The sequence below is a fragment of the Podarcis erhardii genome (genome assembly GCF_964252035.2).
Source record: "Podarcis erhardii genome assembly, chromosome: 12".
NCBI classification, from domain to species: Eukaryota; Metazoa; Chordata; class Lepidosauria; order Squamata; family Lacertidae; genus Podarcis; species Podarcis erhardii.
The window spans coordinates 4,026,197-4,051,250 of NC_138513.1; positions in this window are offsets into that span (position 1 = coordinate 4,026,197).

Genomic DNA, 25,054 nt, shown 5'->3' on the forward strand with positions numbered 1-25,054 from the left:
ACTGAAAAAAGTTCCGTTTATGGAAAGTTCGGTTTATGGAAACCCGGAAGTGAGTGTTCCGGTTTGCAAATGTTCTTTGGAACCCGAATGTCCGACGCGGCTTCTGCGGCTTCCGATTGGCTGCAGGAGCTTCCTGCAGCCAATTGGAAGCCGCGCCTTGGTTTCTGAAAGTTTTGGAAGTCGAACGGACTTCCGGAACGAATTCCGTTCTACTTCCGAGGTACTGCTGTACTGCAAAGGGAAGTAAAAATGTATTAATATTGATTATCCTATAGCACTGACATGTTACAAGGGGGTGAAGGGCATACAATATGGCATGTTTCATTTAAATTCTGTTTTTTTGGCATGTGTTCGTAATATATAAATATAAATAAAACCATTTAGAAAACAGGGTGGCAGAAAATGAAAGGGCCCATGAAATGAAAGTTGAAAGTAGAGAGAGAAAATTTTCCTTCCCTCTCTCATAACTCAGATACATCCATTGAAGAGGAATTTGGGAATATTCAGGACCGATCAAAAACATAGCTGTCAACGTATCCCTTTTTTTAAGGGAAATTCCCTTATTCTGAATAGAATTTGTTATGTACTGAAGTTCTCACCCTGGGCCAGCATGGGGATACTGTAGATAGTTTTCACTCAGGTCCACATATGCAAATAGGGGATTGAAAGTGACGTTCAGTGATTGGATAGTTACAGAAAATGGTTACAGTTCCATTGTAGTGGAGCTTTATATAAGCAGGCTGGCTGAACCCTTCAGTTCAGTTCTGTTCTAGCCTGTGAATAAACAAGAGCTTTTTGAAGAATCGCTGTGTCATCTGATATGTTCACCCACAAGTTAACAGAATTCCTTGCAAGAAAAGGGAAAAGTGGACAGCTATGATCAAAGAGACGACTTCTCCAGGCAGATGCGTAGGTAAACTACAGAAAAATGAGTCCTAGTGTTCCGAGAGAGGGAAAAAGAACTTTCTCTGAGTAAGTAGTAACACCCTAAATACCCTTCTTTTTATTTCCTCTCTCAATCTCAGGACCCGAGAGGGCAGCGGTCCGGGAAGGGGAAGAAGAGGAAGGGCTGGAATACAGGATCCATTGCCATTCTGGGCTCCAACGTGGCCCAGGGGTTCAAAGGCTGAGGAACCGTTCTCTTGGAGAAGAGAGGAACCGGTCGAGAGGCAGGAATCCATTATCCTGGACGTCTCTCCAAGGGCGAGAGGGTGACCTGTGGGACAGAGATGGCCCAGCAGAAATGGATGGGGGGCTCGAGGTGGTGACACCCCCTTCTCCCGCCTCTCCAATTTTCCAGATGCCAATGTAATCTGTCCCAGTTCTCGTGGTGGCGGAGGAAAGATGTTTGTCTATCAATAAATCTCCCGTAGCGAGTGAGCTCACCTTGCCTCGTGGCTGTTTATTTGCAAGCAGGTTGGAGCTCAAGGATGGAGGGCCAAGTCCTGGACCGGACAACCCCCACCCCTGTGCTTTGTAGTGTTATTTAATTAAAAAGACTTTGCCACTAGATGTCACTAAGAGACCACGTTGCGGCAGATCTTTGAGAGCGATTGAGAGTCATAGAATCGTATATTTGGAAGGGACCCTGGCAGCGATTCGGTCAGTTCTATTTGCAAGGTGTCCCAAGGGCAATTTGTAACATAGGCAGTCAACCTGTTTCCCAGCTCTGCAGCTCCACCAATTTAAACGATGTCCTCCTGAAGTTTAATCCTGCATTTAATGACCAGGCTGAAGTGCACTTGTGATTAAATGTGTCTGGCCTGACTCTTCCCTAAGCACAGATTTCCCAAGCCAGTGCTATTTTTTCTAGAAAAATAACTCTACCATGAAGGCCTCCCTTGTTCTCTTAGAATAGCTGCCACCTAAGAAGAGCCAAAAGGGACGTGGGTGGCGCTGTGGTCTAAACCACAGAGCCTAGGACTTGCTGATCAGAAGGTCGGCGGTTCGAATCCCCGCGACGGGGTGAGCTCCCGTTGCTCGGTCCCTGCTCCTGCCAACCTAGCAGTTCGAAAGCACGTCAAAGTGCAAGTAGATAAATAGATACCACTCCAGTGGGAAGGGAAACGGCATTTCCGTGCACTGCTCTGGTTCGCCAGAAGCGGCTTAGTCCTGCTGGCCACATGACCCGGAAGCTGTACGCCGGCTCCCTCGGCCAAGAAAGCAAGATGAGCGCTGCAACCCCAGAGTCGGCCACGACTGGACCTAATGGTCAGGGGTCCCTTTACCTTTACTTAAGAGGAGACAAAACTGGCTGGGAAAAACACCCCTGTCCACGCACTGATTAAGTGAGATGTGCATATATTTTGCGGCCAACTACTGTACTTTTCTGTGTATAAGACTAGGTTTTTTCCTTTATAAATTATGCTAAAAAGTGGGTGCTGTCTTACACATGGATTGTGCATAGGGTGGATGTTTGATTGGTTGCAGCCGTATACAACCGTTTGATTGGTTGCAGCCGTATACAATACGGCTAGGGGGCGTGTTATTGGTTGCTGTGTCAATGGCTGGGGTTGATTAGCTGATGCTGTGGCAATTGGGCGGGTGATTGACAGCTTCTGCCAGCAAGGGGACAGACGGGAGGCGGATTTAGCGACGCGTGCGGGTGAGCGATTTCCGGCAACCCCCCCCCCCGAAAAAGTTCAACAACCCTGGGTAATCTCCCCTCTCCCCCCAAAAAGCTCAACAATTCTGAGCCATCTTCAACATTATGATGGAAGATTGGGTTAAATTATGGAAAACTGACCTAAAATTTACAGATTGTTCCCTACTGAAGGAGAATTACGTGAAGATGATGCACAGATGGTACACAACACCAGTGCAGTTGGGGAAAATGTACAAAACTAATTCAAATATATTTTGGAAGTGTAAGGAAAAGGAGGGGACATTTTATCATATGTGGTGGGATTGTAAGGTAATTAAAGAATTTTGGGAAATGATATACAACGAATTGAAGAAAATGTTCCATTTAACATTTGTTAAAAAACCGGAAGCATTTTTGTTAGGGATTGTAGGGAAAGACCTGCCAAAAAAGCTGGAAAACATCTTCATGTATGTGACAATGGCCACAAGAGTTTAAATAGCACAAGGATGGAAGACTGAAGAAACCCCAACCAAAAAATCATGGCAAGAAAAATTGATGGACTATGCAGAACTGTCAAAACTGACATATAAGCTATGGGACAAGGATAACTGTGACTTTAAGGATGAATGGGAACCCTTTACAAAGTATCTGAAGACGCAACAAAGCGAACTGGACTCCTTGGCAGGTTTTGAATAAACATTCACAAACTTTTTATTGATAGTAATCAGCTAAATAGTTTGAGGATCTATACAACTTTGTAACATGCAGAAAACAGCAATTTTAGAGAAATCAAAGACTGGAACTGAGGGAAGTCGGGGGGTGGGTGGTTTTTTTTGGGGGGAGGTAAAATGGGGGGGAAAACAAGGATGATATGTTTTTGGATAATATATCTTGTTATAATTTTGAATAAAAAACAAAAAACAAAAAACAATTCTGAGCCATCTCCCCCCATTTTCTTAAATTTGAGCTCCCCAAAATAGAGGACGTCTTATATGTTGGGGCTTCTTATACACGGAAAAGTATGGTATTTTGTTCAAATGCTGCAGAAAAAACTCTCATGCACGAGGTGCAGCCATCCGAGAATAAAACACCCATCTGGAAGCTCTCTCTCTTTCTCAGCAAGGAAAAACATTTGTGAAAAATCTAGGGTACCGTCCAATCAATACTTTCTAGGGCAAAATTTGGAAATGGGCTGGGTTTGGGTGTGTGTGTGCATCAAGCACACCTGTGTTTGTCCCCAACCATGGCAAAAAGAGGAGCAGATGGACCATTGGCCACTTAACAGCCACTGACAGATGGGAGTGAAAACCTTGATAAATGTTTAGTTTCCCTTTTACAGCCAGTAAATTCCAATTAGCATTTTCCCATATAGGTGCTCAGCACGCTCAGTTTTAATGCACAATCTGGATTTGTCTCCGCCTGCCAATGGACAAGCAAAAACTCGCCGGAACACGAGATGCTGGATCAGGTCAGTGGTCTGAGAGACAGTGTAGTGTAGTGGTTAGAGCGTTACGCTAGGACCGGGGAGACAAGGGTTCGAATTCCCACTGGGACTGACACTCACCGGGTGTAACATTGAACCAATCACTGTCTTCTCTCTTTATATATATATATATATATATATATATATATATATATATATATACTAATTTTTATTGAATGATTTTATGTTACAAAAAACAATACAACCATACTACCACTAAATATAATTAAGAAATAAAAATTACATACATCAATATTTAGTTTATTGATTTTTAACATATATTTTCAACAGTCATTTAACATAATTTCATATCTTATACAATTTTTTTTACTTCCATCAATCGCACCCAAAAATTTTCCAATCTTTTCCACTTAATTTACATTTCTTAATTTCACTATTACTTTTAATTATCCTAACTAATAACTCTCTTCATAACCTTCCTTGCAATATTTTATATGTTCCTCCTTACGAAACTTCTTGCAGTCCTACTAGCGTAATCAGTTTATTGCAATTGCTTTTCAAATAGTTCGCATATTTATTCTAGTCTTCTGAGAATCTCTGGTCCCAAATCCTTTCTGTCAGGTTTCAAATCCTTCCTGTCATCTTATCTAATTCTGCATAGTCCATTAATTTTGACTGCCATTCTTCTTCCGTCGCTACAGTGGTACCTCGGGTTAAGAACTTGATTCGTTCTGGAGGTCCATTCTTAACCTGAAACTGTTCTTAACCTGAAGCACCACTTTAGCTGATGGGGCCTCCCGCTGCCACCACACGATTTCTGTTCTCATACTGAAGCAAAGTTCTTAACCCGAGGTACTATTTCTGGGTTAGCGGAGTCTGTAACCTGAAGCGTATGTAACCCAAGGTACCACTGTAATTCTTCTGATTTCCATTTGTGGGCCAACAATACTCTTGCAATCGCTGTCTTCTCTCAGCCTAACCTAAGCAGAGGATAGATGGCCATTTGTGAGGGAATTATTTAGTTGAGATTCCTGCATTGCAGAGGGTTGGTCTAGATCAGTGTTTTTCAACCTTTTTTTGGGCAAAGGCACACTTGTTTCATGAAAAAAATCACGAGGCACACCACCATTAGAAAATGTTAAAAAATTTAACTCTGTGCCTATATTGACTATATATAAAGTAATTCTCTTGAATAGGAATCAAATAAACACAAAGAAAGTATTTTATAATTACTTTATTATGAATTAGTAAGTAAACAGAAATATGAAAAATTATAAAATACTTTATTTTAAAATCTTTTGAATTTTTCAATTTTTCCCACGGCACACCAGGCAACATCTCGTGGCACACTAGTGTGCCGCGGAACAGTGGTTGAAAAACACTGGTCTAGGCGACCCTTAGAGTATCTTCCATCTCTACAATTCCATGATTCCTTGCTTTGTGAGCTGCCTTCTTTCCTTCGACCCTCTCATCTGTCTTTTCCCTGTACTTACCATATTTTTCGCTCTATAAAACGCACCACACCACAAGACACACCTAGTTTTTGGAGGAGGAAAACAAGAAAAAAATATTCTGAATCTCAGAAGCCAGAACAGCAAGAGGGATCGCTGTGCAGCAAAAGCAGCGATCCCTCTTGCTGTTCTGGCTTCTGGGATAGCAGCGCAGCCTGCATTCGCTCCATAAGACGCACACACATTTCCCCTCATTTTTAGGAGGGAAAAAGTGAGTCTTATAGAGCGAAAAATACGGTAATTCTGCTTATTTCTTCTCTTCCTCTTCCCCCACCTCCTTGCCCAGTTTTACAGCTCACAGGCCAGAACAAAGCGCATTGTAAAATGTGCAAATCTCTGTTCGCAGCGGAGTTGTCGGCAACCTCCATTAACTTTCTCGTAATAAATATTATTTAACGGTGTCCCCTCGCACGGAACTGGGGATGGCATTGGTTCAAAGGAAAGAGAGAGAGAGAGAGAGTGAGCAAGAGATTGGAGGAGTGAAATCAACACTGAAACATGTGAAGCTGTAAAACAAGCAATCATTACACTCAAATTGCTTTTCCACAGGGAGAGTTGATGGAGAAGAAAAGGAAAATTGGACAGCCGGGGGTGGAAGGGAATGTGAGAAAACGGGGAGCGGCCTTAGGGTGAACTTTCTCAACATCCACTTCGTTGGACTGGTCCTGTTGTGCGGATGCCTGATGATCGTCTTCCAAAGCAACTACTCTATTCCGAACTTAAAAATGGAAAGCGGTCCCCACTGTGGAAGGACGTGTGAATCCAGAATTGGCCTCCACACGGACTCATTGTTAAAACCGTGTACATGGAAGACAATTTGGTCTTTATTTCTGTCAGGGAACTGCCATCGGAGCTCCAGAGGGATTACGGAGAGCGTCCCAGGAGGGAGAGAAGCAGCCCATCTTCTGGGGAAGGAAATCAGCGTAACACTAGTGGAGAAGGGGGGCAGATGGGGGAATCGGCGAGGTGGCTCCATGACTCCTCGCCGGAGACCAGCGGGGAGAGCATGGGTCCTCCGCTGCCCACACCCTCCCTGCGCAGAAGACTTCCGCGCAGGGAGAGTAGGAGGAGACTGGGCGTCAAAGAACTTCTTTCCTGGAAGAAGTTCAAGAAACGCCCACTGACGGATTCTGCCAGCGATTGAGACAGCCACGGGTGAGTGGCTGTCCGGACAGAAAGAGTTCACCCAGGTAACTCAGCCAAGCGTGATGCCGATTTACGCACGAGCAACCCCTAGAACCATTACAATTTCTATTGCACAAATTCTTGCTTCCTGATCCTCGGACCTTGACTTTGTGTCTCCTTGCTTCCTGACCCTCGGACCCCTGGCTTCTGGACTCTCGTTCCTGCTCCCACCCCACCATCTTGCCCCCGTTCCCAACATCCTCAACCGGGACGTTGATCGCCCATAGACCGGACCGTGACATCAAGGGTCTGGAAACCAAGCCTTATGAAGAACAGTTGAAGAAGCTGGGCATGTTTAGCATGGAGGAGGAGAAGGAGACTGAGAGGAGATATGATTTTCATCTTCAGATATCTTAAGGGTTGTCACATGGAAGAAGGAACAAGTTTTCTCCTACTTTGGAGGGTAGGACTCGAACCCATGGCTTCAAGTCACAAGGAAGTAGACTCCGACTAAACAGGTGGTGGACTCTCCTTCCGTGGAGGTTTCTAAGCAGAGGTTGGCTGGCCATCCGTCATGGATGCTTTAGCTAAGATTCCTGCATTGCGGGGGTCAGACTAGATGACCCTTGGGTCCCTTCCAGCTCTACAATTCTATGATTCTGCTACAAATATCCTTCTTGGAAATGCTAGGGGTTTGAACATTAGAACTTCTGGACACAAAACCAGTGATCTTCCTCCATGCTGTAATCATTTTACATTGCAATGGAGTCAGACTGGGCTCTTGTGCCAACACAGCATCCTGGGACCACGAGAGGCGTAAAACCACAGACTCTGACTTTTGCTGGCTCTGCAGCCGTCATTCCTGACCTGCCTGAATCTGCTGGTATTCTGGCTCAAGAAGCCCGGGGTATTACCTGCGGTTTAGGGATTTGAAGTTGATTAATTGAGCAAAAACATGCTGTTTCTCATTAATAAATGGTCTTATTGGATTATTTTTATATGTATTTGATGACGGAGGATTTGCTGCAGGCAAAATCTAGGAATTTACTTCCCACTGTGGACGGACGTGTGGATCCAGAATTGGCCTCCACAGTCACAGTTTACGGACTCACTGTTAAAACCGTGTTTATGGAAGACAATCTTACTTGGCTACGAGGGATCGCAGCCAGGGACGGAGAACTTGAAAGTGTTAAGATCAGAAGGCGGAAAATATGAAAACAAGGAGAAGAGGCAGGAACAAAGATTTGGAGATATGCTGTCAGAGGTCCAGCCTGGAAAAATTAATAATTACAATTTGGACTACAGTGGTACCTCGGGTTAAGTACTTAATTCGTTCTGGAGGTCCGTTCTTAACCTGAAACTGTTCTTAACCTGAAGCACCAGTTTAGTTAATGGGGCCTCCTGCTGCGGCTGCGCTGCCGGAGCACGATTTCTGTTCTCATCCTGAAGCAAAGTTCTTAACTTGAAGCATTATTTCTGGGTTAGCAGAGTCTATAACCTGAAGTGTATGTAACCTGAAGCGTATGTAACCTGAAGCGTATGTAACCTGAAGCATATGTAACCTGAGGTACCACTGTATAATTGGTCATTTAAAAAAACATTTTGGTTTATTATTTTTAATTGGATTATGATTCGGATATGTTGATTGGCTGTTTTTATTGGAAAATCAATAAAAAAATATTTTTATAAAAAAGAGGGATCGCCAAAGAAGAAGAAGAAAGGTTCCAATTACATCACTGTCTGGGCGGAATGCCTTCTGCAAAAACAACAGAACTTTCCCCCCTCTCTCCTTTCCTCCCCCCACATCTGCTTTGGGGGTTCCCACAATCCTTTGGGGCAAATGTAGGATTGGTGCCTGGAGTACTGTGTCCAGTTCTGGGCACCACAGTTCAAGAAGGACACTGAGAAACTGGAACGTGTCCAGAGGAGGGCAACCAAAATGGTCAAAGGCCTGGAAACGATGCCTTATGAGGAACGGCTAAGGGAGCTGGGCATGTTTAGCCTGGAGAAGAGGAGGTTAAGGGGTGATATGATAGCCATGTTCAAATATATAAAAGGATGTCACATAGAGGAGGGAGAAAGGTTGTTTTCTGCTGCTCCAGAGAAGCGGACACGGAGCAATGGTTCCAAACTACAAGAAAGAAGATTCCACCTAAACATTAGGAAGAACTTCCTGACAGTAAGAGGTGTTCGACAGTGGAATTTGCTGCCAAGGAGTGTGGTGGAGTCTCCTTCTTTGGAGGTCTTTAAGCAGAGGCTTGACAACCATATGTCAGGAGTGCTCTGATGGTGTTTCCTGCTTGGCAGGGGGTTGGACTCGATGGCCCTTGTGGTCTCTTCCAACTCTATGATTCTATGAGTCTATGATTCTATGATTCTATGATTCTATGATTCTATGATTCTTTGATTCTATGATTCTATGATTCTATGATTCTATGATTCAGGTGGAGGAGAGGGTGGGGCAGTTATGCTGAAATTGCATTCCGCACATGCAACAATTTGCAAAGGTGAGTTTCTGCTGGAGAGAACAGAATTGTTCTTCCGCCATTCCTCTCCGGTCTTCGTGTTTTTTCTATATTTAATAAATTTGCAAGGAACGTCGATTCAGAAAAAGACAATGAGAAGCACTGATTTAATAACTCTGAAAACGCACATTCATCCACCTGTTTCTCTAACAACCCAATTTCCCTTTTCAATCATCTCGCTTTATGACTGACACCGGAGATGATTCTTTCTTTCCACAATTTCCTCTCTTCCCGAACATGCGCGATGTTTTCCGCATTCAGCTTCCTCCTTCGCAAACGCCATCTGCCTCTGCTACTCTCCAAATCTCATTTTTAATAAAACTGCATCTGCAGCTCCGCTCACTTCTTCGAATCCTTCTGCGTCTCGGCTGCTTTTTAAATTTTATTTACAGCTTCTGCAGGACTGTGGATGGGACTAGGGTACCAATAAGCTCTGAGAGGAGCTGGCACAATAGCAGATGCCTGCTTTCTCCTGCTCGCATCTCCTGCCTTGGTCCAATTTCCCAGGTCCAATTCCTGGCCTCCTCAATGAAAAGTCTCTGTGCTGGTCCCGTGGGTTACCTGAGAGGCGAGGTCCAAGTCCGGTCCGTGGTCAAAGGTGCAACATGGAGGCAGTCCGTAGTTGCTGAAGCTGGGTGCAGGGCAGGGAGTCGGGTGAAGTCAGGAACAGGCTTGCAACATCATGTCTGGATGATCCATGATGGATTTTTCGGAGCTAGCCGACCTAACCGGAAGAGTCTGCAACCAGAAGGAGGAAGAATATCAGGAATACAGTAGTGCCCCGCAAGACGAACACCTGTCTGTTTTTCGAGGCTCTTCACAAGACGAATTTCCCTATGGGCTTGCTTCGCAAGACGAAAACGTCTTGCGAGTCTTGCGATTTTTTTCGCTTTTTTCTCCCTTTTTCTAAGCCGCTAAGCCGCTAATAGCTGCTAAGCCGCTCTGCCCAAGGGTTAAAGCCTACTGGGAAATGATCTATAATGAAATTAAGAAAATCCTTAAGTGGACATTTGTAAAGAAACCGGAGGCTTTTCTCTTGGGCATGGTCGGCCAATTGGTACCAAAGAAAGATAGGACCTTTTTTATGTATGCAACTACAGCAGCAAGAATTCTCCTGGCAAAGTATTGGAAGATGCAAGAATTACCTACTCTGGAAGAATGGCAGACGAAGGTGACTGAATTTATGGGACTGGCAGAGATGACCGGCAGAATCCGTGATCAGAGGAGAGAGACAGTGGAAGAGGACTGGAAAAAATTTAAAATATATCTTAAGAACTGTTGCAAAATCTCAGACTGATAAAATGTCAAGGGGTAAGAAACAGAGAATTATAGCTGTAAATATTTAAGTCAAGAGAATCTTGAGGGAAATTAAATATAGAAATGGAATGAAGGATTGCTAAAAAATTTTTGAAACAAGGGTGCAGTGAAGGGGAGGCATGGGGAAGTCATGTGTTGTTTATGAATGTTTTTATTTGTGTGTTTTTTGTTTATGAAAATTAATAAAAATTATATATATAAAAAAATAGCTGCTAAGCCGCTAATAGCGCTAAGCCGCTAAGCCGCTAATAGGGTTGCTTTGCAAGACGAAAAAACCTCTAGACGAAGAGACTCGCGGAATGGATTCTTTTCGTCTTGCGAGGCACCACTGTATCAGGAAGAATGGAATAAATTTAATGATTATTTCGTTAAATTTGTTAAGTTAAATTAACCGGAAATAGCTTGCAGATACTTAATCAGGCTTAGGATTTTGTTTATGTTAAGTGATGAATTAATATGATTAATTATATAAGGTGAAGATTTAAGGATGTTAATGTTTAAGTTAAATTTTATAAAAATTGGGATTTGGAAAACCGTTAAAAAGACATGCAATGAAATTCAACCAAGGGGAAGCGAGGAAGTCACTTAACAAAGTTAATAACTGTAATTTTCAATAAGGCTATGATTTATTTTTGTTATGTTTGTTTGTCTTGTGTGTGTGTGTGTGTGTTTGTTTGTTTATAATATTATGAAAACCAATATAATTTTTTTATTTTTTTGGGGGGGGGGGGGAGGAACAGGCATGCAAGCAGGGAGCCAGGGCAGGTCAGGAGCTCAGGCAGAAGAGCAGGACAGGGTGCAGGCAGGAACAAGCTACCAACAATGTTGCTCCCGCAACTTGGGACTGGGGCTGGCTGGCTTTTATCTCCCACGAGGCATAGGGCGGCCCCGATCCTCTGGTGACTCGCCTCTCCTGGCCTGGAGGCGAGCACTCCTCCTGCGGGAACTTAGTTCCCTCCGCCTCTCTGCCCTGAGCCTCTGCAGCTCAGGAGAGGCTGGAGGGTTACCGGACCCAGAGGCAACCTCAGCTTCCCCTGACGGGGCTGAGAGTGGAGCACCTGCAGGCAATGGGTCCTCCATCACCTCAGGGGCCAGAGCAGACTCAGCTGGTGCCTGCACCTGAGGATTCAGCACAGGTGAGGACCCTTCAGGCTCAAGCCCCAGCCCCAGTTCAGCTGGTTGTGGAGGCGGGGAATCCTTGCAGGCTGGGATTCCTCAGGTTCAGCATCCGAGTCCGAATCCCAGGCCATCACAGTCTCTCTGGATTAGGAGAGCTACATTCGGATCCCAAAACTTCCTGAGATAGGGTTGAGGCCGCCGAGACCATATAACACCGGTCTTGAAAGACCTACACTGGCTCCCAGTACGTTTCCGAGCACAATTCAAAGTGTTGGTCTGACCTTTTAAGCCCTAAACGGCCTCAGTCCAGTATACCTGAAGGAGCGTCTCCACCCCCATCGTTCTGCCCGGACACTGAGGTCCAGCTCCGAGGGCCTTCTGGCGGTTCCCTCCCTGCGAGAAGCCAAGTTACAGGGAACCAGGCAGAGGGCCTTCTCGGTGGTGGCACCTGCCTTGTGGAACGCCCTCCCACCAGATGTCAAAGAGAAAAACAACTACCAGACTTTTAGAAGACATCTGAAGGCAGCCCTGTATAGGGAAGCTTTTAATGTTTAATAGGTTATTGTATTTTAGTGTTTTGTTGGAAGCCGCCCAGAGTGGCTGGGGAAGCTCAGCCAAATGGGCAGGGTATAAATAATAAATTATTATTATTATTATTTATTGTTGCAAGCTTCCAGTCTCAATGGCCAGAGCCAGGCAAGGTGAGATGACTGTCTATGGTGTCAGGATCGACAGGGGCAGGCAGATCTGGCTTCCAAGGAATGCATCGCCTGCCGCCTCTGCCATGTTGACAATGACAACTATGGCACAACCCTTGGAGACAGTATTTCCTCCTCCTTGGTGGCATCCTGCCTACAAGCCTTAGGAGGAATTATTGAAGGAGCTGGATGTTTAGACTGGGAAAGAGGACACTGAGAGGAGGTAGGAGAGCCATCTTCAAATATCTCAGGGGCTGCCCCACGGAAGAGGGGAACAAGCTTGTTTCCTCCTGCTCTGGAAGGCAGGACTCGAACCCATGGCTTCAAGTTACAAGAAAGGAGATTCCGATTACAGTGCTACCTGCAGGGATCTTTTGTCCAACGCGAGGTTCGAACCCTTGACCCTGGGATTAAGCATCTCCCGCTCTCCCGTTCTCAGCTATCCCAGCTGATTTCTTAAGAAGAAACTCAAACACAGTGGTAGGTAAGTAGCTGGTCCCTGGTGGAGCCACCAGCCTTCTGATTCGATGCAATCCTCTACTTTGAAAACCCTCCTAATGCCCCGCTCGAAAAACCCATCCAAAAGCTGGTCTGCAATAAAAATGCAAGGTTATTGAGTGACTCTTGATCCCTTTGGCCTTGAGTCTCATTTCACTCTGTATTGACATTATGCCAGGGCAGCTGATCGGATTATAAAAAGCCTCTCCTTTTCTACTTGATTGCAGCTCTACCAAGCCTGTGATTCCAATTTCATTTGTTTCTCCCAAAGTCTTTGCAAAGTGCATCTCTCCTTTCGGAATTATCGTTGGCCTTCAACAATTCGGAGAGGTCAGGAGTACTAAAACGCAACCATCAAACTTGAGATCGTCCTCTGCAAACTGAGTGAGGAGCCTGGAATTTAATTTCTGAGCCTCTCTGATGGTGATTTTGAGCCAGGGATGGACAAACCGGTCCTGTTCCCATTCCTCACAGCCCCCCACCTCTGATATCCCCCTCATTTCTCCATAAATATGAGAAATAATCTCCACTTCCCCCTCTTGCACTGTTATATGTGTTACCGTATTTTTCGCTTCATAAGACGCACCTAGTTTTTAGAGGGGGAATGAAAGAAAAAAATATTCTTTAAAGGGAGTTCTGAGCAGAGCCTGTATGCATCCCAGGCTCTGCTCAGCGCTCTCTTTCATGAGCCACGTGGAACATGTGTGCGGCGCTTGGGGGCTTTTCCACGAGGTGGGAGAAAGGGACAGAGGGGCTAAGCCAGAAGCTAGAAGAGCAAGAGGGAGTGCTGTGCAGCGATCCTTCTCGCTCTTCTGGCTTCTGGGACAGCTGCGCAGCCTGCATTCGCTCCATAAGATGCACACACACTTCCCCTTACTTTTTAGGAGGGGAAAAGTGTGTCTTATAGAGCGAAAAATATGGTCAAGTCCCGCAGGGCTCTAGTCTCTTGTGACAGAGCATTCCACCAAGTCGGGGCCAGTACTGAAAGGGCCCTGGGTCCAGTTGAGACCAATCTAACCACTTGGGACCTCCAAAATGTTGTCATTTGTGGACCTTAAGGCCCTCCGCAGGGCATACCAGGAGAGGCGGTCCCGTAGGTATGTAGGACCTTGGCCGCATAGGGCTTTAAAGGTCAAAACCAGCACCTTAAACCCGATCCTGTACTCCACCGGAAGCCAGTGCAGCCCTGAAATTTGGAATCCCCTACAAGCTCTTGCCAAAGTTTTGCAGTGTTTTGCAGCACCCTCCCCCCCACATTTTGCAACAACCCTCAAGCTGAGTAGTTGATGCTCAAACTTAGGGTCATAACTATCACCCCCAAAACCCCATGTTGTGCGATTCACTCCAGACAAGTTCCAAAGTCTGGCAATAGTTTTGCGGCGTTTGTCAGAGAAAGCCCTGTATTTTGCAGTGCCCTGCAAACTGAGCAATCGATACTCAAACCTAGGGTCGAAGTGATCACTCCAAAACCCAAAATTGTCCGACTGGGCCTCATTGTTAACGGCGAACAGAGAAAGGGTCTTGCGAACAATTGCAATTACTGGCAAATCACAGACTAACAACTGTGGCAGAGCAGAGAGAAAGAACAAGAGAGAGGAAATAGGAACATTTGTAGCTCGGAGCTATTCCGGCGAAGCGATCCAAGATAATGTTTTTCATTGATCGCAAAGTCTGACAATCGCTTCTTCGTCTTGTGAACTTCTTTGTTTTATTATATTTTTCTTTGGCATCTCAAACAAGAGCGGTTTCGTTGGCTTGCAGGCAATATTCTGTGCTCGCGATGGAAATAGAAATGTTCTCAACTCATTCGCGACAGCCTCTCCCCCTCTTCCCTTTCTCTTGCCGCAGTTTGACGTTCTTGCTCTGGCGGTTTAAGTTTTTGCTGGTGGATGCAATCAGTTCTTTGCATGGGGAACCTTTGGGGCTGAATCGTAAACACGGAATGGAAAGGTTTCAGCATTTAATTCCCCTCAGGAAGAAAAGGTCATATCACCCGTGGGGCTTTTCAATTTAGAGCAGGGGTCAGCAAACATTTTCAGCAGGGGGGCGGTCCACTGTCCCTCAGACCTTGTGGGGGGGGGGACTATAGTTTGAAGGAAAAAAATGAATGAATTCCTATGCCCCACAAACAACCCAGAGATGCATTTTAAATAAAAGCACACATTCTACTCATGTAAAAACACCAGGCAGGCCCCACAAATAACCCAGAGGTGCCTTTTTAAATAAAAGGACACATTCTACTCATGGGAAAAAATGCTGATTCCGGGATGGTCCGTGGGCCAGATTTAGAAGGCGATTGGGCTGGATCCAGCCCCTGGGCCTTAGTTTGCCTACCCATGGTTTAGAGAAAAGTTAGAATCATAGAATCATAGAATCATAGAGTTGGAAGAGACCCAACCCCCTGCCAAGCAGGAAACACCATCAGAGCACTCCTGACATATGGTTGTCAAGCCTCTGCTTAAAGACCTCCAAAGAAGGAGACTCCACCACACTCCTTGGCAGCAAATTCCACTGTCAAACAGCTCTTACTGTCAGGAAGTTCTTCCTAATGTTTAGGTGGAATCTTCTTTCTTGTAGTTTGGATCCATTGCTCCGTGTCCGCTTCTTTGGAGCAGCAGAAAACAACCTTTCTCCCTCCTCTATGTGACATCCTTTTATATATTTGAACTTGGCTATCATATCACCCCTTAACCTCCTCTTCTCCAGGCTAAACATGCCCAGCTCCCTTAGCCGTTCCTCATAAGGCATCGTTTCCAGGCCTTTGACCATTTTGGTTGCCCTCCTCGGGACACATTCCAGTTTGTCAGTGTCGTTCTTGAACTGTGGTGCCCAGAACTGGACACAGTACTCCAGGTGAGGTCTGACCAGAGCAGAATACAGTGGCACTATTACTTCCCTTGATCTAGATGCTATACTCCTATTGATGCAGCCCAGAATTGCATTGGCTTTTTTAGCTGCCGCGTCACACTGTTGGCTCATGTGGTCAACCAAGACTTCTAGATCCTTTTCACATGTACTGCTCTCAATCCAGGTGTCACCAATCTTGTATTTGTGCCTCTCATTTTTTTTTTGCCCAAGTGCAATACTTTACATTTCTCCCTGTTGAAATTCATCTTGTTTGTTTTGGCCCAGTTCTCTAATCTGTCAAGGTCGTTTTGAAGTGTGATCCTGTCCTCTGGGGTGTTAGCCACCCCTCCCAGTTTGGTGTCATCTGCAAATTTGATCAGGATGCCCTTGAGTCCATCATCCAAGTCGTTGATAAAGATGTTGAATAAGACCGGGCCCAAGACAGAACCCTGTGGCACCCCACAGGGTTGAGTAAGTTCAGTAAGTTGGGACATGATCGGAGAGTATTGTTATGGGTTAGTGGGGGAACAGTGATCCCCCAGATCCCTGGGGCAAGGTTCCCATACCCTCCAACATTTTCTGTCCCTGCACCCACCCCTCAACTGCCCAGGCTGCCTTGGCCCACTGCCACCACTGCCATGCACTGCCTCTACTGACCGCTGTGGTCTAAACCACTGAGCCTCTTGGTCTTGCCAATCAGAAGGTCGGCGGTTCGAAGCCCCGTGACGGGGTGAGCTCCCGTTGCTCTGTCCCTGCTCCTGCCAACCTAGCAGTCTAAAAGCACGTCAAAGTGCAAGTAGATAAATAGGTACCGCTCCAGCGGGAAAGTAAATGGTGTTTCTGTGTGCTCTGTTTCCGTCACGGTGTCCCGTTGCACCAGAAGTGGTTTAGTCCTGCGGGCCACATGACCCTATAAAGCTGTCTGTGGACAAAGGCCAGCTCCCTCGGTCTGAAAGCGAGATGAGCGCCACAACCCCATAGCCACCTTTGACTGGACATCACCATCCAGGGGTCCTTTACCTTTTCCTTTTACCTGCCACCTGCTGTTTTATCTTTGCTGGCTCACTGCTGCCACCATGAACCCAAACTCTCTTCCTCCATGAGTTCTACCAAGGCACTTCAGAGCATCCCTTTGAGATTGCCAGCATGGCTTCTCAGAAGGTGCCCAGGTTTTTAATTGATAAGAAATACTGTACATTAAGGGACGCTGGTGGCGCTGTGGGTTAAACCACAGAGCCTAGGACTTGCCGATCAGAAGGTCGGCGGTTCGAATCCCCACGACGGGGTGAGCTCCTGTTGTTTGGTCCCTGCTCCTGCCAACCTAGCAGTTCGAAAGCACGTCAAAATGCAAGTAGATAAACAGGTACCACTCCAGCAGGAAGGTAAACAGCGTTTCCGTGCGCTGCTCTGGTTCACCAGAAGCGGCTTCGTCATGCTGGCCACATGACCCGGAAGCTGTACGCCGGCACCCTCGGCCAATAAAGCGAGATGAGTGCCGCAACCTCAGAGTCGGCCACGACTGGACCTAATGGTCAGGGGTACCTTTACCTTACTGTACATTAGAAAACAAAAAGAAACAACTCCTTACAATGCTTGATTCATAACATAGAACACAAGCATATACAGTGGTACATCGGGTTACAGGCACTTCAGGTTACAGACTCTGCTAATCCAGAAATAGTACCTCGGGTTAAGAACTTTGCTTCAGGATGAGAACAGAAATCGCACAGCGGCTGCGGCGGGAGGCCCCATTAGCTAAAGTGGTACCTTAGGTTAAGAACAGTTTCAGGTTAAGAACTGACCTTCAGAACGAATAAAGTTCTTAACCTGAGGTACCACTGTACAGTGGTACTTTGGTTCTCAAACACCTTGGTTTCAAATGCCAAAAACCCAGAAGGAAGTGTTTCAGTTTCCAAATGTTTTTCGGAAGCCGAACGTCCGAAGCGGCTGTCGGCTATTGTTTCTGGGGTGCCTGCACCAATCAGAAGCTGCACCTTCGTTTTTGAACATTTCAGAAGTCAAGTGGACTTCCAGAACAGATTAAGTTTGGCGCTTTTGTTTTTGCTATTTATTTTGCATTTTTGTGGCTTTTTTGGTTAATTTGTTTTTGTGGCTGTGTGGAACCCAGTTCCGCTACTGATTGATTGATTGTGTGACTGCAGAAATGGATAAAAGCCAAACAATGACTATCATCGGTGCAGGGAAAAAAAATATTGATTTTAATTTTTATCATCTACAATACTCTTATTTATTTTACAGTAAAGTACATTGATTATTGCTTTCATTTTATGGATCAATGGTCTCGTTGGGTGGAAAAACCCATGTTAAATTGCTGTTTTCGGGATTGTTTATAAAAGTCCGGAATGGATTAATCCCTTTTGCATGACTTTCTATGGGAAAGCACGCCTTGGTTTTGGAACGCTTTGCTTTTGGAATGGACTTCCGGAACGGATTAAGCTTGAGAACCAAGGTGCCCCTGTATATTTATAATCTTTATAAAGAATATTATGAGTTAAAGTGAAAAAGAAAAAGAGAAAAAGAAAGAAAAATAGTATATGAAACATTCTGAAAGGCAGAGGAAAACAATAACAATAAGATAAAAAAAATATCATTAAGGTTACGGAACCATATAACATAGATGGAAATGAATGAACTTACTGTTTCCTTCACATATATATTGAATCGCGGGTCAATATTATTTCAATAAAAACATTCCAAATATCATTAAATTTGTGCATATGTAATCTCCACTTGAAAGTGATCCGTTCGTAAGTTGCAAGAGTTGTCATGTCCTCTATCTGTTGATCAAAATAGGCCATATTTGTGTCCTTCCAATGTATCAATATCAATCTTCTTGCAGGTGTAATTGCACAGAGCATCCATTTACGTTGACAACTGCTTTATAATGCAATCGCAAGACACCCAGAAAGTATAAAACGATGCAGCTACATAAGAAGATGAGTCATTTGCTGCGGCAAACGCTTCCTCTTCCACTTTGCTGATCTGATAAGTACTTTATTGTGTGTGGTTGGGATAGGACTGACTATAAAACATTGTGTGGGTTTGCAAAATAAGGAACCCAAAGTTCTTTCCGCTAAAAGCGCACGCCCATTAGCCGGGAGATGTAAAAAGGAGGTAATGATCGGGATGGATAAGATAAATGGAGAAGTATTCTTCAGCTGTTAAGGTATAATGAGCCCTACTTTTCTGATCTTACAGGACCGAACTCTGCAAATGAGCTTGGTAAAGCTTCATTTGCTAGAGTCAAGAGCCATCGCCAACTGACGCATTTTGGCATTGTTGCAAAGTGGGTATCCATTAATTTAAGACATTTCCTGATGGAAGGAATCTGCGAACTTGCCAAGGAACTGATAAGGTTCATAATATGAGTCATCTACAGTTTGACAGATCACTCTCCCTCCCGGGCCAAGAGGGAAAAAATGGTGAAAACAGGTTATTTATTGGGACAGTGTGATTTTTGCAGCTGCTGTTAAAGTTGCAAAACAGTGAAGCGATGGAGAAATTTCTGAAACGACAATGGGATATTAGCTCCGCCCAAGGCATGATGGAGAACAGCAATAACCGGGGGAAGATAGACATATGGTAATATTTTATGAGGACAGGAAGAAACATCACGGACAGAATAATTGCCACACACAGAAAGAACAAGGATATAGTTTGAGTGCCTCACTTGTAGTTTCATGAATCATTTAATGTGTCAACACGAAGTGAAGTTATTAATTTTGCAGTTCTTGTATGTGGGATTATTACTTTGACCAGAATGTAATTGAAATTAATAAGATTTTGGAATGCAGAAATAAAGGAAATCATCAAACCATCAATTTTTGCACGTGGGGGGGGGGGGGCACCCAAATTACATAATTTGGTATTTGAATGATTGGTTTTAGTAACTGTATTATAATTTGGCATTGTTATAATGAGGCTATTATTGGACTGTACAGTGCTACCTTGGTTCTCAAACTTAATCTGTTCCGGAAGTCTGTTCTAAAACCAAAGCATTCCTAAACCAAGGCGCACTTTCCCATAGAAAGTAATGCAAAACGGATTAATCCTTTCCAGACTTTAAAAACAACCCCTAAAACAACACTTTAACATTTAATTTTAATATCTAATGAGACCACCGATCCATAAAAGGAAAGCAATAATCATTGTACAGTACTATAAAATAAATAAGACAGTATTGTATATGATAAAAACACATACCGTATTTTTTGCACCATAACACTCACTTTTTTCCTCCTAGAAAGTAAGGGGAAATGTCTGTGCGTGTTATGGAGCGAATGCCTGCGGGTGGCGGGGGGGATCTGCTGTAGTCGTGAGCAGAGGATCCATGGTTCCCCTTCCTTCCCTCCTCCGTGGTTACAAAGCATGGATCCACATGGATCCTCAGGATTTTTGCATTGGGCTACTCCAAACTCACTGTCAGATCACATGTCTGTGGCCACAGCATGAAGCACAAAATTCATATATCCACTATTTCGTTTAGAATATTATTTTTCTTGTTTTCCTCCTCTAAAAACTACGTGCGTGTTATGGTCTGGTGCGTGTTATAGAGCGAAAAATACGGTATATATTTTTTCTTACCTGCACTGATGATAGTCATTGTTTGGATTGGGGTGTGTGGCTTTTATCCATTTCTGCAGTCACACAATCAATCAGTCGGTAGCTAAACTGGGTTCCACATAGTCACAAAAACAAATTAACCAAAATAGCCTCAAAAACAAAAATGCAAAATAAATAGCAAAAACAAAACCGCCAAGCTTAATCCATTCCAGAAGTCCGTTTGACTTCCAAAATGTTCAAAAACCAAGGCACAGCTTCTGATTGGAGCAGGCACCCCAGAAACAATGGCTGACAGCCGCATCGGATGTTTGGCTTCTGAAAAATGTTTGAAAACCAGAACACTTACTTCTGGATTTTCAGCATATGAGAACCAAGGCATTTGAGAACCAAGGTACCACTGTAATTGAAAATTAATTAAAAAATGATTATCATTTTCCAAGACATACCCTCACAAAAGCCTCAGGGCAGTTTCGAAAATAGCAACATAAGGAACAACAGAGTGGAATTGGATAACATCATTTTCACACAATACGAAAAAGATAAAAAAGTTAATATGGCTGCAATTCATAATAATAAGCAGCATCTAGTCTACCATGTATTTTGGAAGGTGGTTTGGCTGTCTGTTTGGCTGTTTGCCCATCTCTTGAGATGTCACCGTCAAACGAGACACGACGGTTTCTGAGGTGGAGGAAGCAACCTTTGCCAAAGTTTGGGTTCCGGCCACCATTTTGAAAATGGGGGCCCCCCGAGGAGGGTGCTGCTCATAGTTGCTGCCATGCCTCCTTTGTGGGTGTGGCCCACCCCTGTCCCTGCTGCTGTGCCATGCTGGCGCTGTGGGCGAACCTGCCGCCTCCTCTGCCAAGCTGCATCCCATGGGCAACATTGCCACAGGTGGGCCATGCTCCATCCATGCTCCCATTGAGGATGTGGCAAGGTCATGGCACAACTACCGCAGAGGAGGAAGGCAGAATGCCTTGCCTCTGTGGCAAAACCATACCCTCCGACATTTCTCCGATGAAAATAGGGATGCCCCATTCCATAATGATTTACTATTTATACCAGGCATAGGCAAACTCGGGCCTCCACATGTTTTGGGACTACAACTCCCATCATCCCTAACTAACAGGACCAGTGGTCAGGGATGATGGGAGTTGTATTCCCAAAACACCTGGAGGGCCGAGTTTGCCTATGCCTGATTTATACCCCACACATCGTACTGGGTTGCCCCAGCCACTTTGGGCAGCTTCCAACATACATTGGAACCTCGGTTTTCGAACGTAATCCGTTCCGGAAGACCGTTCGTCTTCTGAAACCTTCGAAAACTGAAAACTCAATACGGAAGCCTCAGAACAACAGGGAAAATCAAAACAGAAGCTGCGTAGCATGTTCGGCTTCCGAAAATTATTAAAAAACCAGAGCAGTTACCGTATTTTTCGCCCTATAGGACACACTTTTTCCCCTCCAAAAATAAGGGGAAATGTGTGTGCGTCCTATGTGCACCAACATCTCTCGCTCTCCAGGCTCCAGGAAGCTATCCAGAAGCCTTGCGTGCCCGGGGGAACTCCCCCCGGCGCGCAGGGCTTGCGGGTGGCAGCCTGCAGCGCGGAGCAAGGGGCGCCACAGACATCCGCAGCGTGGGGAGCCCTGCAGAAGTTCCCCGCAGGGCTCCCCACGCTGCGGATAGCAGCCTGCCGCCCGGCGTGCGTGGCGCCCTAAAGCAGAGCGCCCCGCGCGCCGGACAGACATCGGCCAGCCCCACAAGCTCGGGGGACAGCGAGGAGGCGCAGCACCGCCATCCCACTGTCCCCGACCTGGTTTTGGGGGGGGCAATAAAGGAAATTTTTCCCCTTTATTTCCCCCCCCCCAAAGTAGGTACATCCTATGGGACGGAGCGTCCTATGGGACGATAAATACGGTACTTCTGGGTTTTCGGCGTTCGAAAGTCAGAACGTTTGACTACGGAGCTGTTTGACAACTGAGGTTCTACTGTATATTAAAACATAATAAAACATTTCAAAACTTTCCAAGCCTTCAGATGGCTTGGGGGTCGGATCACTCCATACCCTCCAACATTTCTCCGGTAAAAATAGGGATGTCCTAAGGAAAAGTGGGACATTCCGGAATCAAATCAGAAACCGGGACAGCTTCTGTAAATCAGGGACATTCCTGGAAAATAGCAAAACATCCCAGGCTGGCCCTGCCTGTGTTGGTTTCTGCTTCCTCACTGAGCAGCGAATGCATATCACAAGACATTGTTTTGCATTCCACAGTCCAAGTTACTGTTGGATTCCCACGGGAATGGGAGACTGGATGTGACGTACACTGGTTTCCTGTTTTTCACTGTTCTCTCGGTTTCTTTGTGTCAAGAGGAGTTGCTTCTCTGCTCTCACAGAGGCAAGATGTATGTTTGTATGCTCTCAGCATAGCTTGTAAATAAACTTCAGCATGTAGCACATTGCCTGCTTATCCTTTCGTCTGCGTGACTACGCTCTGCTTGGGCTCAAGATAAGACGAGCCTGCACCAGCTTCAGATGGGCTGGAGCTGGTCAAATCTCACAGCCTGTAGTGGCCATCAAATTGGGAAGCACATGCTGTCAGTGTTGGAAAAGCAAAGGTCCCGACTTCCTTTGTCTCCTCAGCCTGGTCCTCGGACCCTTGTCAGCATAAAAGAGTCCACAAGAAGAGTGTCCTTGCAGAGTATTTTCTGCTTTTATTCTTAAAAGTCTTTATCTGCAAAACATCAACACTAGGAGGAGGGCAACCAAAATGGTCAAAGGCCTGGAAATGATGCCTTATGAGGAACGGCTAAGGGAGCTGGGCATGTTTAGCCTGGAGAAGAGGAGGTTAAGGGGTGATATGACAGCCATGTTCAAATATATAAAAGGATGTCACATAGAGGAGGGAGAAAGGTTGTTTTCTGCTGCTCCAGAGAAGCGGACACGGAGCAATGGTTCCAAACTACAAGAAAGAAGATTCCACCTAAACATTAGGAAGAACTTCCTGACAGTAAGAGCTGTTCGACAGTGGAATTTGCTGCCAAGGAGTGTGGTGGAGTCTCCTTCTTTGGAGGTCTTTAAGCAGAGGCTTGGCAACCATATGTCAGGAGTGCTCTGATGGTGTTTCCTGCTTGGCAGGGGGTTGGACTCGATGGCCCTTGTGGTCTCTTCCAACTCTATGATTCTATGATTCTATGATTCTACCAGCTGCTCCAACCAACCAACCCACACCCAACACAACCATTGACAACTCTATATATCTAGGTACAATTAGCTGAAAGGTTGCGTGAGTCATTGTAGGCCGTTGACTCACGCTGACTTAGTTCTTTTAGCATTAAAGAAACAGCAGCAGCAAATTTTTAGCCGTGACACATGTTTCTGACAGCTAGCACAGGAAGGAAGAGGCTTGCTTTCCCATATTTCTTCATTCAATAAGAGATTGGTTCTCATTTGCTGGAACCCGTCACTGCCTCTCCCCTCCCGCTGTATAACGATCCAATTAAAATGCGGAGGCGTCTTAATCAGGACAAAACCCCGCAAAGGTTTCGCTAGGTAATCCACCAGGCAGCAAAACCCCCTCTTTTTGCAGCTGTGATTATAGTTGCCGCTGCTCTTGGAACATTTTGCAGCCCTCACAGCTCTCCCCTATTGATGCAAATATCACTAAACGTCATGCATGTACAGTGGTGCCCCGCAAGACGAATGCCTCGCAAGACGAAAAACTCGCTAGACGAAAGAGTTTTCCGTCTTTTGAGGTGCTTCGCAAGACGAATTTCCCTATGGGCTTGCTTTGCAAGACCAAAACGTCTTGCGAGTCTTGCGAGTTTTTTCCCTTTCCCCCTCTTTTTCTAAGCCGCTAAGCCTTTAATAGCCGCTAAGCCGCTAATAGTGCTAATCCGCTAAGCCGCTAATAAGGGTGCTTCGCAAGACGAAAAAACCGCTAGACGAAGAGACTCGCGGAACGGATGAATTTCGTCTTGCGAGGCACCACTGTATATCAGATTCGGATTGGCTGACATCCTGTAGGAGGGATGACAGCAAGGAGCCGAGGTTGGGGGCGAGGAAACGAAGGATCAAAGGGAAAAATAAGAATTGTTCTGTTACGGAAAAAAATCCGGGGTGAGGGACTACTTCGCTTATTGGGGTGTAAGTCCCCTGTGGGTCCATGCGGTCAATAAAAGGAGGTTCCAACCAAGCAATTTGGAGCAAAACAGTCGTCGGTAGACCATGATCTTTCTTGTTGCGTGGCGATTCCCGCCCCCTCCCACAGATGGAATAAATAAAGACACTGGACACCAGAATTTAGGTTAATGGGTGAAAAATGGCCACAACTTTATTGATTACAGGTAAGAGCGGTATTGGCTTTAGGCATTGGCCCTATCAGACTATCCGGCATAGAACTGGGAAGGGTTAAGCACCAATGGGGGGAGCCCCCGAGATGCACATCCCTAGGCACTCCCCAAGGGGTTACCGCTCGGGAGCGCGCTTTAGGCCCTAGCCTCCATAGGTATCGGACGAGGCGACGCCCCCTGGAGTCCTTTAATGAACTACCCTTCAAGATTTGGGGGAGGTGATGGCGCTCCTCCCCCCAACTCATTTGCATAATAATACCCCTGCCAATGCCTAACCGCCCAAACCAAAGGTGTTGTGACGTTTTGCTACGAGGTAGGCGAAAAAACCAAGTGGCTTCCAAAATACTGCCAATTAGCCAAGTGGGAAAACTCCTACCAGGCCCCTTGCGGCGACCAGCCAAAGCCCATAGCAAAGTCCAAGTGAAAACCTAGAGGGTGGGTGGGAAACTGCAGC